Genomic DNA, 14,865 nt, shown 5'->3' with positions numbered 1-14,865 from the left:
TGGTGTGAACACAGCGTTACTCAGTTGTGTGTGTAAGTCTTGTATTCACATCTTGACATTTTCATTAAGCATTTGTATATGATATTACATAATGCGCATACAAATAGGTGAATGGAAACAGCTAATAAAGACATCTTTGAGCTTTCCAGCATGGCTGTGGTCGTCCTCATAAAACTGTATGCATCTGCAATGGGCTGTGTTGAAAACCTGTAACTGCTGAGCCATCAATACAGTTGAAGAGTTAATCTACAAACATTTAATTACCGCCGACGATAAGCCAATGTTTTGCACTCATCCGCAGTTGTGTAAAGTGAAGCGAGACAGAGCGTGGCTGTGTTGGTGTGATTCAGCTTTGGCCCTGGGGACTGTGAGGAAGTAAACTGTTCCAGCTAATTGAATTCCTTCAGAGCGTCTGCTCCCTAGACAGCAATCATGATGAGCCGCAAACTCCAGAGCAGACTCTCTTACAATGGCGCACCATATCGCTGAGGACAGCGTGGCAAAAGGCTGTCTCCATTTGAATATTTTCAATTTAGCAGGCTTCTCATCAAGACATGCGGTATATCGGTCAGCCCAGAGCTCTCTAATTTAATCCAGACACAAGAAACACCCCTAAACGGTCCTTTAATTGTGTGTAACTCAACCATGCAGCACAGAAAGCCACGGTGGGGTTCATGATTTAAGATAATCTTCTCAAAGAGCAAACAAATAAAAAGTCAACGCAAACCGGAAGCTGAGGAGCCCGAAACTGAATATTAAGTAGGGGGAGGGGCTTTTTTTTGCATATTATTCCCTAGTAGCAAACTAACGGTAAGAGGGGTGTGGCTAAGAATATTGTTGCTGAAGGACAACAGAGAAGAACTAGTTCAGTCTTTAACCTGCATGGATTCATTGTTCACAAGGGCGGCATGACACTGGTGCTTTACAATATTGGTGTTGAGTAATGGGGAAGAGAGGGGATTTAAGTGACTTTGAACGTGGCATGGTTGTTGCTGCTTCAGCGGCGATCACAACTGATCCATAATAGACACAGAGGAGAAAACTCTGCAGAAACACGCTCCTGTCTGGATCTACAAGTATCACTATAACAGTCGAGAGAAGGGAAAGCCTCACGCTAGTAGGTCAAGGAGGCCACAGAAAGAGAGAGGGAAAGGGAGTTTACCTACAGTTTCTCAATGGCAGTGAAACAGGGGCTTCTATTGTGTCAGTGATCGGCTGTCCAGCAAACACGCGCAGTGAAATGTCCCTTTATGCCTTTTAATTCTTCACGCTCTCCTCCTTCGCCATAGTATTCTACTGCGACATAGCGCATATGAGATAGATAACATCAGTACATTATAACCGGTTATGATCTATTCCAGAGCCGATACCGATTGGTCCGCATCTGCATACATATTTGCGAGCCCTGATCGAGAAGTAACGTCCGATTCTGATCAAGTCTGAAACTGCGTGATCGGGCCTGATTTCTGATCACGTGATTGGATCTGGACATCCCTAGTGAAGGTAGGAAGTCACATTCGAGATTGAGTAGGATACATATTAACAATAAGGTGGATATTACCACTGACTGTGGTACAATTTCGTTTCGTTTCGCTTCTTAACATCAATACATGCTGCATCCTTAGCAACTGTTTTATCACGTTAAAAAATGTAGCAGAAATAAAGTCTCTGAGTTACGTTGTTATACTCATTACATTCGATCCATAGAACACACAATGCTAGAGACAGACTGGTGAATGACCAAAAACAGGAACAGACCTAATGCTATTTTAAACTCATCTTCCTCAGAAAATGAAGTCATGATTTATTACACAATTAACTTTCGGAAACACCATGACAGATTAAACACAGCCTACACACGTTAGAGTTTTCATTTGGCCACAACTCTCTCAGCGCTTCAGCTAATGGAATGATTTTAGGAGACAACTCTTATTTTGACATATATTTTGGAAAAATGCTTTGATTATTCTTAAATACTCAACAATACCCTCCAGTTCTACCTCTTCCCAACAGAGAAAAGCACCAACAATCGAGAATACATAACAATAGGGCGTCAGGGCTTTGCGATTAAAAAAATTGTGATTATGATGGAAGTCAATGGGGCAAAAACAGCCCCCAACATAACCAAAGGGGAGTCAATCTGAGGGTTAAATAAGGTCAATGGGACAGTACGCTTAATATACGCTGGGCAAGTTTGGCATCTGCATACTCGTGTACAGTACATGTCTGCTAACAAAGTGGCCAATTGTGGAGTGTCTCTATGGACTGGTTGATGTCGTCTCTGAAGGAACAGGCGTAAGCTCCCTACGCAGGGGGAAAGCAGTGCACTGTGGGCTGTGATGATATGTGATGACCTCAGCAAAGGCTGGGGGGAGGGGGAGGGGGGATCAGCTGAGCCGAAACACAGTCTGACCCACTCTAGACTTCACACAGATACAGGAAGAAAAAAGCAGCTGGGTTAAAACGAATACCCATTACATTCACTTCATATCCTAAAAATTAGCATTTGTGCACAGAAAGTTTAATCCAAACTAATCCTGAGGGATTAAGCGAGGGGTCACAGCGCACTCATTCTGAATACACGTCACATTACTGAGAACGCCATTTCACAATGAAGTGACTTTTGTCTTGAGAGTTCTTCACCCACTCAGAGAGTGATGTAGTTTCCAGCAATCTGACTGAGGAGATGTCAAAAGCTTTTATTAACTGGTAAAATCTCTACTGACTGACAAGCTGAATTTTACACACACACACACACACACGCACACACACACGCACACACACACGCACGCACACACGCACGCACGCACGCACGCACGCACGCACACACATACACACACACACACACACACACGCACGCACGCACGCACGCACGCACGCACAAGCGCACACGCACGCACGCACGCACGCACGCACGCACGCACGCACGCACGCACGCACGCACACGCACACGCACACGCACACGCACACGCACACACACACACACAACAAGTGAACAACAACTAGTACTTAAATCTGTTTATCCGTCTGTCGTTTTGTCTGTCTGTGTCCATCCATCCATCCATCCGTCTGTCCATTTGTCTGTCTATCCATCTATCCATATATCCGTCTCTCTATCTATCTATCTATCTATCTGTCTATCCATCCACTTGTCTGTCTGTCCGTCCGTCCGTCCATCCATCCATCTATCTATCTGCTACATTTATTAACAAGCATTATTTATTTGTAAACTTCTTTTGTCAAGTAAAGTGCACCAATTATTGAGTTAATTAATTAATGCTATGCTAAAATAGCATCTGGAAATGAGTGGTTAGCAACACACAGGAACATGAAGACGGAAGCCGCATTTGTGGTTAAGGAGAATCTGACTTAATTTCCTTGAAATGGTTCTGATGAATTCAGCGGGCAGCAAATACCAACTGAGTGTTTTAATCGCTGACAGATACAACAACAAACAAATTATGATGACTTGAACAAAACGGCACATTAAAGTATTTCCAAATTCTCAGTAAACGAACCCGGAGGAAGATTGGTGGAATGTGTTTACAGACAGCTGTTGCTGATCTTTTAGTCAACCACTCCTTTAAATAATTCCTACTTACTAACTTCTCCAGGGAAAGAGAGACAAAGCCAAAGACAGAGAAAATATAGTGTGTGTATGAGTGTGTGTGTGTATGGTTATTTTTCCACATGGAGTGTACATGATAGAGAGGGTTAATGGGAGTTGCTTCATAAATGCATCCAGTCCTGATTATGATGGACAAGAAGGAATCAAAGAAACAACTAATCAAAACTGGATGAATAGAAAACAACATGACCACCTCGGGTGTGCTTTACTTTCCAATAACTCAATCAATTCTCACTCAGTGATTCTAAAGTCTGATTTAGAATATTTGCACACTAATACTTACTCAAAGTGACCAAACAGTAATGATTATGGTTTATATTATTTAAAATGGTTCAATTAAGTCAATATGTTTACACAGAGTTTACTTACAGCTGCGCACATTCTCCTGTCAACTTTGTTTTTGGCGTGGAAAGAGGCGTACGCACATTTCCACCCCCAATATTTCCCATTGTTGCTCAGATGGCCCGGCAGAAACCCATACTTTGGCATATGACTTTGGAATTCCCACAATAATCTATTAGGATGCATGCTATAATGTAAAAACCCTTCTGTGCCAAGAGCATGTTTGTCCTCTTAAGACGTTCACGGGTTAATCAGAAACACTTCACTTTAAAGAAGTTCACTTAACAGCTCTGAACTTCTGTTTCATCTGTGTAGATGGCAAAACCAAGAGATGGTGAAGCCATACAGCTAAAAAAGTGATTTATAGCTCCCCATAGCCCTAATGTTCTGAGGAACGTGTATATATCGCAAGGGCACCTGTACATAAAATGACTGCCATATTGAAGTGTCATTCCAAACCAAAGTGCACAAAACTGGACACTTCAAATGGCCCTTCGGATTGAAGGGTACAACCAATGAACACGTCAGGAACCCATGATCCTTTGTGCAGGGAAGGTTTTTTTAGCTTAAAAGTCATGCTTTTGATTCATACCTATTCCCAACCATAACTGTAAATTATTCCCAAAATCTGAGGAGAATAATAGTCGGATTACACTCATGTAGAAGTACATAATCATAACCTTAAGCCTAAACTTAACATAAAGGAATCCCTTAATTCTGATTGGCGGATTGGAATGTTGTTTTACGATCAACATAGATGTGGATCCAGGAACATGTCCTACTTAGTGAAATCAGGTTAGTGTGTGTATAACAATGCACAGCCTTCACAATATTAATCATCATGAGAGTGCTTTGCGGCTGCCAACTAATGTGTATAAAGTGCGAGGTACATTAAGATGATGCAGAAGTCTGTTCCAATCAAGCTTTTTAGACGCCTACATTATTCATCCCTTCGAAGCTGTCACTGCGAAGAGTTCACCAATGAAACACTTTCTTATTCTGCGTTACATTCAGAAGGGCTCATCCTTGTGCCCTAATCCCTTCGATGCCGTCACTCTGAAAGGATTATGGAAAGGGTCTCAATTCCTGGAGGGCCGCAGCTCTGCAGTTTTTCTCCCATTCTAATCAAACACAGCTGATGCAAATAATCAAGGTGTTCGAGACTCTTTTGAAGACACTGATAAGTTGGATCAGCTGTGTTTGATTAGAATTGGAGCAAAACTGTGCAGAGCTGCGGCCCTCCAGGAATCGACTTTGAGACCCATGGAATAGGGCATACCTGCCAACATTTGTCTCCTAAATTTCGGGAGACCGTGGGGGGGTTGGGAATGGAGGGGGGGTAGTCTGAATAACAAAGTTGAGTAATGCAGGGGCTGTTTGTGGTGTTAATAACTGTACCATGAGCAAGGTTTCGAGTGGTGGCACTTAGTGCACCACTTAGGGGGCTTCCACACAGGTTATGCATCTTGCTGATATACACTGTGAACATCAGCTACGCTAATTATTTTCTTTATTCTCCATTTCCACCTCGGGATACTCTTCCCGAGGCCCTCAGACTATGCAGAGTCACTGATTAGATCCAAGACCAACGACGAGATGATCCCAAGGTTTCCATATCCTGGACCAGGCCGAATCCTGAGCAACTACTGCGATGATCATGGAAGAGTGGAGAACATTAGACTGTTTCCTGTGACGCTCCAGAGACAGACGAGTCTTCGCTGAGGCCAGCTTCCAGCCTCCGCCACTGAGACTGCAGCTCTGCACAAGACGTTTGGCCAGCGGAGAAATTAAAATGGTCGTGCCCAACTGAGCCTGGTTTCTCTCAAGGTTTTTTTCTTCACTTCCACCTTTAGTGAAGTTTTTTTTCCCTCTCCGCTGTCTCCACTGGCTTGCATGGTTCAGGATCTGTAGAGCTGCGCATCGTTGGATTTGCTCTTCAGTGTTTGGACTCTCAGTAGTGAATATTAAACCACACTGAACTGAGCTCAACTGAACTGAACTTAAACACTACAAACTGAACTACACTGTTCCTATTTACTGTGACCTTTTATGTGAAGCTGCTTTGACACAATCTACATTGTATAAGCGCTATACAAATAAAGGTGAATTGGCAGCAATTAGATACTACTAACTTCACTATACGAAAGTTGACAACCGTGAGATTTGTTGGAGGATGTACCAAAAAGATGCCAAAATTACCAAAAAGTGATGTGAGGGGGTGGAATTACGGGAGTTTTCCAGGAGAAATAACAAAACTGGACGGTGGCGGGAGATGGGTGTGAAATAAGGACTCCAGTGAAAACGGGAGTGTTGGCAGATATGGATTAGGGCATAGATGAGCCCTTCTGAATGGAACGCAGTGTAAGATGTTTTCATTAGTGTACATTACAGCACAATGTACCTAGCTCATTTGTGCCCACGATGTTCTGAATGGTTTCACGTGTTTACATTCGTGTTAAAACATGGATAACAATAACAAACTGGCCTATTTGTGTTCCTTCTTGACTTGAATTGTTTACATGCAAGTCATTTCATAACATTGGCTGCTAATATGATCTTCCTATTAAGAATTCACAATGAAATACTAAAAATTATTTATCAAGTAGAAAGTCTGAATGTGCCAATATAAAACCAACTTTACCTCAATTTGTTCACCATGGTATATTCTGTCTGAAATTACATGCACGTTTAACAACATTAGAACTATTTATTTGACGGTGTTCTGCTTTGCTAGTCATTGGCTGCTAATATGATTTCCCTATTTACAATCTGCAAAGAGATTCTCTTCTGAAATTATATTAGGATGGAGAAAGTCCATATGTGTCAAAATAAAACTAACTTTATCTCGATTAAGACACTTTGAAAATATTGAATTGTTATGGCAGGCGCACTCTGATCAGTTGAATAATCAGTCAGACTGCTCTCTTCAGCTGAAGGCCAACACTGATTCTACTCACTGAATTGGGCTAACAAGCTCCAATATTAACCCGATGACAACCGATGTGTGGAACACACCAAACCAAACAGTCAGTCAGCTTGTTGTGTTCTTGCCCTTAGATGACTAGAAATAAAGTGCAAATGTACATAAATAGAAAGTAAATAAGTTGATATGTCTTAATCTTTATTTAATTAATCTTCAATTTACTGTTTAAGTGATAAGTATTGCTCTCCAATGGTTACACTCCAATCAAAAACTAGGCCTGTCACAATATCTATTATTTGTTTTATGATATATTGCACCAAAATATATTGCGATTAACGATATTGTTGTCATTTTAAGACCATTATATGCAACTCTTATAATGGCAGAATTACAATATAATAGCATCACAATGCAAGTACACTTCTCCAAAGAACACATCATGTTTTATTCATATAATTATAGACAATTTAACAGTTTAATAATGAGGGATTGGAGTCAGAATGTGAAAACACATATCCTAATTAAATAATAAATGCTGACAAAAAAAAAAGTGCAAGGTCAAGAGTACAGAGGCTGTGATATCTATCTATTTTCAGCTGTCAGACGTGTGTTTTTTTAACCATACTGACACTGACACCTCCAATAGAGATAGAGATGTTGCACAATCAGCTGAAATCTTGCTGGAATTGGTTTTTATGTGTGGGCGATATATACTGCATCACCAAAAATGATTGAGGTCACGTCCATGTGTTGTGCGATAAGTCCATATATTGGTTATTGTGTAAAACAATCCTTCAAAATATCAAATTTACCACCGAGTGGAGCTATTATTTTCTCAAATTAACAAATGTCCTCAAGCCTAATGAGTTAACCACCTACATGGCATATTCGCTCATCTGTGTGTGATGAGCACATGATGTTCACAAGCCTCTTTTTAAGATCAGACGCATTAGAATCTCAGTGTCTCTAACCGTCTGGTATATTACGATCAAAGAGAAACAGCACAATGTACTAGTGTAGAGATATTTTAAAACTGAAAATGATCATGTGGTTCCAGAGTAATTAGCCAAATAGAAAGACAATTAGCATCCATAGTCATGTACGATAATGTAATTGTATACTGTATTTCCAGAGTACATCAACTGCTATGGAGATGAAAGAGAATCTAAGCATTGTTTGGGACATTTTAGAAAGAATTTAACTGGAACTCAAACTTGAATAAACCAATTATTGCAAAACGAGTCAGCAATAATTTAACATGCAGTACTGACCTTATCGTGCGATGTGGAAGTGCGCTCGTTTTAGCCATTGTCTTAAATCACAGGTGTCAAATTAGTTTAGTTTCAACTCTAATTAAACACACCTGATCAAACTAATTGAGTCCTTCAGGCTTGTTTGAATATTCTGTCTGAAATCACATGCAAGTATGACTTCAAACCTTATGAAATTATATTAAGTAGAAAGTCTGAATGTGTAAATATAAAACCAACTGTAAAACAATTTTTAGAACCAATTTGTTCACCATAATATATTGGATATTGGGTCTGAAATCACAAGTAAATATGAATTCAAAACAACATTAGCTCTAATTGACTGTGAACAATGTTGTGTGTTGCTAATCATTAGCTGCCAATATGATTTTACTATTCAGAGTTAGCAAACAATACTTTTCTGAAATTATATTTTAAGTAGAATGTTTGAATATACTTTACTGTACCTCAATTTGTTCACCATGGTATACTGGATATTGGGTCTGAAATCATGTAAATATGACTTCAAAACAACATTAGCAGCACTGTTTAATTGACAGTGAACAATGTTGTGCTTTGCTAGTCATTGGCAGCTAATATTTTCCTATTTAAAATTAGCAAACAAATCTAAAATGATATTATTACGTAGAAAATCAGAATGTGAGAATATAAAACCAACTTTACCTCAATTAAGACACTTTTTACCGAAGATATAGTATTGTTATGGCATGTAACATGATCTATGAAAATAAGTAACATATCTATGATGTCTAACTATCGTTTAATGACTTTAAAATGATGTCTTTGGAGACCAAATGTATCTGCAGATCTAGAATGACCCATCACATATCGAGCTGCTGAAGAGTGAAGGATGCGGGCAGGAGGTTTATGCAGACACAGCAGAATAACTGAGCAAACTACACATCGGCCGCATCTACACACGTCCGCAACATTATAAGCAACACTGTGTCCTACAGTCTGCAGCAATCACAGCATCCAACAACAAACATCACAGCTGCAGCATCATTAGGGCAAATCCCGTCACACAGACTTGATGAATACGCGTGTTTATATCTGTAGAGAATGAGGGCATGTATAGAAATGCAATGGATGCTGAGCCACGCTTCCATCTGCAATCACTGTAAAACACCAAAATAACACTGCACTCACCCGGACAATCTCCTAAAGTCCTCTGCTGATGTTTTCCATCGTACATAAATTATTCACAAAGATCTCCGCGGTGCTATAAAGAGTATCAGACGCCCGAAGTAAATAGCGTTTTCAACGGGATATTACTCACTGCTACTAGCGGCTGGCTGGTGATGGCGCAGCGGCAGCACAATGACTCTCAATGGCGCTACGCGTTTGATTGACAGCTTCTCCGGCCAATGGAATTGCGTTATGTCGCATTCAACAACGAGCCTGAGCATATCATTGGGTGAGGAAGCTGTCAATCAACCAGCCCTGGGGTTTGTAAACAGGGTAGTAGGCGGAGGTCTGAACACGCCGGGCGACTCTGACACATGAGTCCGTGGCTCTGCGTTCAGATTTGTCGTGCTTTTATCGTGTTTGTTTGTCTTCAAGTTAAGAAATTCAAATTCAAAGCAATTTTTAATGGCTTATAATATTCCAATTGTCATTATTTAAGTTAACACAATTCAAATTTAGGTTGTTTTGACATATTTTAAGCTCCATATGTTTGCTAGTATTAGAAGTTGCGAGGAATGATTCGTCCTTCAGACAGTTATCGGTATTCCAACAAAGTCCAACCATGTCTGTGCATTAATAGAGAAACTTTAGGGGTGTTCTAACATTGTAAATGCTAACTTGCTGTTTACACATGTTGTCAGTGATGTTGTATGTCTTTCTCTGTGTAAATAAGCTACTCTTACTTTAAAAAAGTAAAGTAATGACATTTCTAATATAAATAAAAATATAAATATATCTAAAAGAAAACCAGTGCTAGGCCTCTGTAAAAATAGCCTGTAACCATTGACATAGTAGGAAAAATTAATATGGAAGTGAACAGATTTTCACCATTCTTCAAAATATCTTCTTTTGAGGTCAACAGAAGAAAGACGCTTATAAAGGTTAGAAGCAAGTACTGGGTTAAGAAATGATGACTTTTCATTTTTGGGTGATCAACTATCCATTTAAGTTCATTAATCTTGATTCTTATGTCCTTTTTAGTAATTTAACCTAGCTCCACAATCAGCTGGTTTTTAGCTGGACTGGGAAACATTAAGGGGAGAAACAGCTTGGTGTTTGATGGGCGGATGTTGAACACGCAGTCTATCATTACAAGTTCAAGTGCCTTATGACAGAGATAAGCTTAGCTCAATGGTTCCACCTGTCGACCACTCTCATATTTTACTTTACAAGTCGGCCAAACCGGCTATTTAAAGGGGACCTACTATGCAAAAGATACTTTTGTTAGAGGTTTAAACACAGTTGAGTGTCCGCAGAGTGTGAATATAGCCAGCCTCTAATGATAAACAATTATTAATAGTGTTTGTTTGAATCAGACTTGATGAATCAGTCTGCAGAAATACTTTGATGGACATTCTCCCTTTGTACGTGTCATCAGAGGGGGAAAGCCCCACCCATAGTAACCATGTCTGTCCATACCTGCCAACACTCCCGTTATTCCCTGGAGTCTCCTGTATTTCACACCTATCTCCCTCCACCCTCCCGTTTTGTTATTTCTCCTGGAAAACTCCTGTAATTTTTTCTTTAAACAGTCTAACACAGTAATGATGCATTTAATCCCATTTAATCTGTGTTTTTTATGTAAAATAATTCAAATTTAAGTTCACGTCAATTAGATTAATGTGATTTCACCAAGTAGGACACGTTCCTGGATCAACATCTATGCTATTATGTAGGATGATGTACTTCTACATGATTGTTATCTAACTATTATTCCCCTCTGATATTGTGAATAATTTACAGTTTGATTGGGTTTTGGAGTAGGGATTAGGTATGGATTACATTTTCCAATAAAAATGACGTTCCAGGATCAACATGGATGTTACTAATCACAGCCATCGTAAATACTGCACTTCAACCACAAGCATTTTAAAACTGGCTAAAGACACAAGATGTAAAATAAGTCTGATGTCGCTGGAGTGTATTTGTGAAATACCACACACATAATATTTGCCCCAGCTGGGACTCGAACCAGTAACCTTCTTACTGCAAGTAAACAGTGCTAACCACTGAGCCACCGTGCCACCTTAGATATATATATATATATATATATATATATATATATATATATATATATATATATATATATATATATATATATATATATATATATATATATATATATATATATATATATATATATATATATATATATATATAGGATGGGCTTATTATATGGATACACCTTAATAAAATGGGAATGGTTGGTGATATTAACGTCCTGTTTGTGGCACATTAGTATATGTGAAGGGGCTTGTAAATAACCCATGAAAGAATAAAATTACATTTACAACCAAGCACATTGTTTTTCTTGTGAAATTCCCAATTAGTTTATTAAGGTGTAACTATATAAATGGCTCACGCTGTATATGACATGAGTGACATGGTGGCTCAGTGGTTAGCACTGTAGACTCACAGCAAGAAGGGCGCTGGATCGAGTCCCAGCTGGGCCAGTTGGCATTTGTGTGTGGAGTTTGCATGTTCAATTCAATTCACCTTTATTTGTATAGCGCTTATACAATGTAGATTGTGTCAAAGCAGCTTCACATAAAAGGTCATGTATGTATGTATGTATGCTTTAATCCTTCATGGCAGAGATTAAACAAGCTACTGGAAATATTCCTCAGAGATTTTGCTCCATATTGACATGATAGCATCACGCAGGCTGCACATCCATGATGCCAATCTCCCGTTCACCACATCCCAAAGGTGCTCTAGTGGATTGAGCTCTGGTGACTGTGGAGGCCATTTGAGTACAGTGAACTCATTGTCATGTTCAAGAAACCAGTCTGAGATGATTGGCGCTTTATAACATGGTGCGTTATCCTGCTGGAAGTAGCCATCAGAAGATGGAGACACTGTGCTCATAAAGGGATGGACATGGTCAGAACAATACTCAGGTAGGCTGTGGCGTTGACACCATGCTCAATTGGTACTGATGGACCCAAAGAAAATCTCCCCCACACCATTACACCACCACCAGCAGCCTGAACCGCTGATACAAGGCAGGATGGATCCATGCTTTCATGTTGTTGAGGCCAAATTGTGAGCCGAGCATCCGAATGTGGCAGCAGAAATGGAGACTCATCAGACCAGGCAACGTTTCTCCAATCTTCTATTGTCCAGTTTTGGTGAGCCTGTGTGAATTGTAGCCTCAGTTTCCTGTTCTTAACTGACAGGAGCGGCACCCGGTGTGGTCTTCTGCTGCTGTAGCCCATCCGCCTCAAGGTTGGACGTGTTGTGTGTTCAGAGATGCTCTTCTGCAGACCTCGGTTGTAACGAGTGCTTATTTGAGTTACTGTTGCCTTTCTATCAGCTGGAACCAGTCTGGCCATTCTCCTCTGACATCAACAAGGCATTTGCGCCCACAGAACTGCCGCTCACTGGATATTTCCTCTTTGTCGGACCATTCTCTGTAAACCCTAGAGATAGTTGTGCGTGAAAATCCCAGTAGATCAGCAGTTTCTGAAATACAACCATGCCACGTTCAAAGTCACGTAAATCCTCCAAAGATTTGAAAGCTTGCTAATATGCTAATGCTAATAATAACGTGTTTCTGCTTCACCAGTGTATGTGTAAGTTTTCCAAAGCATTGCGTCTTGTCAGTGTCCACCTGTGCTCATGTAGCCTACAGTTTGTATAAAGGCTTTAAGCCTCGAACACTGGTTCAGTGTCACTCAGACTGAAGGCCTGCAGCTGCTGTCACACACTAATTGAAATGCCAGTTGTAGTCTGAAGACCCTGGGTAGTGTTTCATGAGCAGAGATGTGTAATATACGTGCGCTTGCCAACGGCAACTCACAAATCATTCTCACTGATCCTATGAAACCTCATCTACCTTAGCTTGGATGTTGCCCTGGTGGCATGTGTAAATCAACTGAATATTCATAACAGCACAACATAAATCTGAACGAGAGAATGGACAGCAGAAATACAATTCTCTACTACTGTAATGTAAATGATATAAAATGTGCAGAACCATAATGATAATTGTGTTATTAAATACACAGTAAACAACATTTCAGAATTAAAAAGGCAGAAAGCTCGTTATAAATGAACCTCATTCTAGAAAAATCCTCAAAAAAGTACTGTGTTTCCCCAGAAGGTGGCGATAGTTAGCACGTAACCTCTGTGAGTGTTTGTTTGAACCGCACATGGTTACTGCTTGAGCTCACCCAATGCTCCAAATTTAGTTTGACTTTGGTTCCAATACGTTATATTTTTGACAACTACACATTTAAAGGAACAGTTCAACCTAAAATGAACATGTACTTACCATTTACTCTCTCCCCAGTGGTTATACACCATTATGAGATTCCATTGAACGCAAAAGAAGATATTTTGAAGAGAGCCGAAAACCTGTAACCATTGACCTCCATAGTAGGAAAAACAAATAGTTATATATGAGGAAAGTGAAGGGAGTGTAAACGATGACAGAATTTTCATTCTTATATTATTAGGCACATTGAAGGATTTGTTATGAATGATTTATGTGCGCAAATCATTTTTTGCAATCATTCATATCAACTCATAATGACTCAAAATGACCCAAAGGTCAGTTTGCTGCCCTAGACAAGAGTTTACCTGCTGCCCCTTGCCCCGCAGCCCATTCCAGCAATAATCATTGTATTCCAACATTTCTACAGGAGCTACATAGCTTTTTAAACACACACACACACACACACACACACGCACGCACGCACGCACGCACGCACGCACACACACACACACAGAAACACTAATTATAATTACCACATAATTAAGATTATGTTTAGTAGATCATATAAATACAATGAGGTAATATTTGTTAACAATAGCGAATGTATTAATTTGAACTAGCAATGAACAATACACATTTATATTTAAGAACATTTACTATCTTTGTCTATGGTACTTATTAAATATTAATCTTTAAAAACCTTCCAAAAAACTGATGCTGCACTTTATATTATATTATATTATATTATATTATATTATATTATATTATATTATATTATATTATATTACATATTATTCATTCATTCATTTTCTTTTCAGCTTAGTCCTTTTATTTATCAGGGGTCACCACAGCGGAATGAACCGTCAACTATTCCAGCATATGTTTTACACAGCGGATAACACATCACTGGGAAACACCCATACACACTGCTACTATAGCGCATGTGGACTGTGGGGGAAACTGGAGCACCCGGAGGAAACCCACACCAACACGGGGAGAACATGCAAACTCCACACAGAAACACCAACTGACCCAGCCGAGACTCAAACCAGCAACCTTCTTGTTGTGAGGCGAGATTGCTAACCACTGCACCACCGCAATACCTATATTACATATTACGTATAATATAAATCAAAACACCAAACATAATCAAATCTGGTATTCCAGCATAAATGCGTAACACTTCTCTAGCTTCCAGCAGACCACTGAAGAAATATGTCCAAAATAAATGTGTACTGTTGTCCAGTAGATGGCAGCAATGGTGTTCAAACCACAGTGCTTTCTAATGTTATCA

General features: G+C 39.7%; 1 protein-coding gene across 3 annotated transcripts in view; it reads right to left on the bottom strand.

Moving 5' to 3' along the window:
- The window catches only part of fynb (FYN proto-oncogene, Src family tyrosine kinase b), a 91,283-nt gene extending 81,794 nt beyond the window's left edge, over positions 1 to 9,489 (bottom strand). For 2 of the 3 annotated variants that reach the window (XM_056480768.1, XM_056480767.1), the window contains exon 1: positions 9,314 to 9,489. The gene's annotated coding sequence lies outside the window, so the exon portion shown is untranslated. The remainder of the gene's footprint in view (positions 1 to 9,313) is intronic. The other variant, XM_056480766.1, reaches the window with a different exon arrangement.
- Positions 9,490 to 14,865: the final 5,376 nt, after the last annotated feature.

This window comes from Danio aesculapii, chromosome 20 (assembly GCF_903798145.1).
Source record: "Danio aesculapii chromosome 20, fDanAes4.1, whole genome shotgun sequence".
Lineage (NCBI taxonomy): Eukaryota > Metazoa > Chordata > Actinopteri > Cypriniformes > Danionidae > Danio > Danio aesculapii.
This window is presented reverse-complemented; position numbering and strand designations above follow the sequence as displayed.